This window comes from Palaemon carinicauda, chromosome 17, assembly GCF_036898095.1.
Source record: "Palaemon carinicauda isolate YSFRI2023 chromosome 17, ASM3689809v2, whole genome shotgun sequence".
NCBI classification, from domain to species: Eukaryota; Metazoa; Arthropoda; class Malacostraca; order Decapoda; family Palaemonidae; genus Palaemon; species Palaemon carinicauda.
The window spans coordinates 98,923,792-98,927,208 of NC_090741.1; the positions used below are offsets into that span (position 1 = coordinate 98,923,792).

The 3,417-nt window shown below is 35.1% G+C and overlaps 1 pseudogene; it reads right to left on the reverse strand.

Annotated features, from left to right (window-relative positions):
- Positions 1-1,469: 1,469 nt before the first annotated feature.
- LOC137656473 (uncharacterized) lies at positions 1,470-2,680 on the reverse strand (annotated as a pseudogene).
- Positions 2,681-3,417: the final 737 nt, after the last annotated feature.

The window sequence follows — 3,417 nt, forward strand, 5'->3', positions numbered from 1 at the left end:
AAGCTGCAAATACTGAGTTACACAGAAAGTTCCGTTTTTTATGTCACTTGACTTTTTCTTGCTAAAAATAGCATGCATTATTATATTAGATTATGAAAATAAAAGATAAACAGATGATTTTATACAGTTTTTTCTCCTCAAAGATTCTAATAACCGAAGAACAAAAAATGAAGAAATAAATTCCAGCCAATGTTTGCACCATATAAATAAAAATTTAAGTAGTAAGTTCAACTTAGGAGATACATAGATTGTTTCCTTACAATTTCCTTACAATATACTTTCCTAAAATAAGTGAACATCTACAGAGCAGTAATAATAATTAAAGGCTCTCATAAAACAACTTGTATTCGTTTGGAATAAGGTTTTTCTTGCACAATTCAATGAGATCATCCTTCTTGTTCTTAGGAAGCCCAGGCTTGACACTAAATGCAGGTAGCAGGCTAACTTTCCTTGGGTAGTTCTTAGCTTTGAGAACCGTGGTTTCTTCAAAATCATCTGCGTATGAATTCTTATAGAAGACAGATCTTGGTGAAGTTTTGGTTACTCTCAGAAATTTTGCATCAGAAAGTTTCAACTCTTTCAGGTTCATGGGACCAATCTCATTGACTAATGATTTTATGTTCTTGAAATCTTCATAGCAAAGTTCCTAGACAACGAAAGGATCGCCTTTTTTTTTTAGCTGCACGAACAGCTGTTACAAAAGTTTCAGGGACATACATCGGTCCACTTTTAAGAAGCCTTTTAACTTGCCTCTCGATCAGCGAATGCGCCGAATCTCCCTCATTTTGAGTATGCCATTTGATCAGGTACTTGTGAGTAATGGAATGTATATCCAAGTTTGTTACAGCATACAGATATAGAGCGAGCATAAACTTGTTTTTCTGCTGTCCTGAACAGTTATCAGAATAAAAAATGAAAACAGTGCAACCAGAATCACAAGTATCCTTCGAGTACTTCAGAACACAAGTACCAAGCTCATTTACTCCTCTATGGTCATTTAATTCATTCCAAATATAGCAATTGCATGCATTAGATATCAGGTTGTATATGGTAAAATTAAGTACATTTAATTTGGATTTATAGTAAAATGCTGAAACCTCTCCTTTAGGTAGCTGGATAACAGCCTGTAAATCATATACTGCAACAGCACAGTCTTTCTTCTCCTTATCTCGTGCTTTTTCTGTTCTTGATAATTCCATTTCTCGATGGTGCAAATCATAACTTTCCTTCATATCATATTTCTCAGTTTCAGTGGCGTTTTCAAAAGGGGTGCAAACATCGCATTGATCCTTTTTGGGAGTGTAGAAGGAAATATTATACTCCTCTGTGAATATTCTGTAGAAGAGTGTATAATTTCCGAACTGCTTCTGTTCTTCTTTGCATTTTGCTACATAATCCTTGTGTATGTCAGCAATTGACTTGCTGCCGTCAATGAACGTCTTAGAAGTATTGGCTCGAGTGCCGTGGCTTTAAATTTTTGGTATGGAGTCTACATGCTGCTTTATTCCATCTCCAATTTCTTGACTAACAGTAGCATGATTGTCATGTTTTCCTCTGAGGTCAGGTTCCAATAGTGTTCCAGCAAATTTTTTCTGTTTTTCTAGAACTGTGCGTATGGGTCTGTCATTTATATCCAGGGTGTTCTTAAAAAACAGCTTGCATACTCGAACTTTCTCACCATTCACATGGAAATTAAATGCGCTGTTCGAGGCTCTTGGCTGACGACTTCTACCTATGCGAACGTATCTATAGGTCGGTTCAATGGCTGTTATTGAATTGGCTATAAATTGGCGCTGTAGGGATAATTCACCCAAGTCCCAATAAGAGTTGAAGATCTCCATTCTAGCTTTATCGATTTTCGATGAACAATTAAGCCTACATTTTTCACCACAAGGTGGTTTCATTCTTCTTTCTGTCCTCATTGTTTTTTCTTTGGTGTGCATGGTGTAGGCTTTCCCGCATTTCGCAGCTGTTTTTGTTTGTTTCTCTTCCATGTTTCAGGACGCCTCTTTCGTTTGATGCCTTTCTTCGCCGGACTTACCAAAATAGACACGCTTTCCTGGCTTGCTTTTGATTTATCTGGACAAAGTGACTGATTTCTTGGTAGTGATTCATCTTCAGTCTCATCTGTTTCATCCTCTTTATCAGGCACGTAATCTTTATCAGCAACTGAATCATCTGTATCGACGTCACTACATAAAGTATCACTTGACTCTGAAGATTAACTTGATGTTGAGGACGAATTACTTGAGGATGAGTTTAATACTTGATGATCGGCTTTTGACGAAGTTCATGGTTTTGGCTGAACCTCTTGCCGAGTGCCAGTACTGGAATCTTCATAGTAATTTGTTTCCGGAGCTACATATGGTGATGCACTGGGAATGGTTGCTGCAACAACAACAAAAAAGTATATCAATATTATTTCCTAGGCTAGCTGAAATTCTTTTTAAATGCTCAATTTTTTAAAAGATACTTATAAATTCATTATAAATCGTTGAAGAGAAAAAAAAAACATCTTGTAGGTACTAATTATTTTGTTCAAAATCTTTAAAAAAAATGCGTAGGTAAAATACTAACATGTTTTGGAGTTATTGTCATCAACTTGGGAAGGCTTTAACCCATTCATGTTCTCTTTGGACTGCAACGCCAAGTTCACGAGCTTCTTACCTCTGCTACTCATGTTATAAATTTTGCTTAAATTGATATGACTCTCTTGTTCTGTAGGAAGAGCGACCTAATTCTAAATAAAATTTGTAAAAATGGTTAAGAATCATATTGTTTGCTTCAATAGAGTCATATATTGAGATCAACTATTTTCCTTGAAAGCTATGTAGGTTTTAGTGGGTTGTAATAGTGACATAACTTGAGTAAATACTTAGATGTTAGTAGTAGTTTGCTTTAAGACTGTCATATCTTGGAATAGTTTCATATAGCCTCATTAGAGGTTTGCATGAATACTGTCTCAACTCAAATTAATACATTCTACATGAAAAAATGAACATAGTAAGGGAATACTCACGTTAGTTACAATGATGGCATAGTACAAAATATGCCAGTGTTCACGCAGCAGCATGCATCCTTACTCCAAAAAAGCTCTTGAGTAACTGAGATGTGTCGAAATTGATACCCAATGTTATGACGATCGAGGTAGTGCAAGAGTGACACATGAAGCTCTCTAGCGGCCATATTTGCAGACTCAGTTATGACGTTATTGTCACTTGTAGAGCTTGACACGGGCTTTTTGATGGTGGCAATAACTCAAAATAGCAAAATTTTGAGTTATGTCACTCTTCTCGCAAATGAGCGATATATATATATATATATATATATATATAATATATATATATATATATATATATATATATATATATATATATATATATATATATATATATACATATGATGAATAGACAAAGT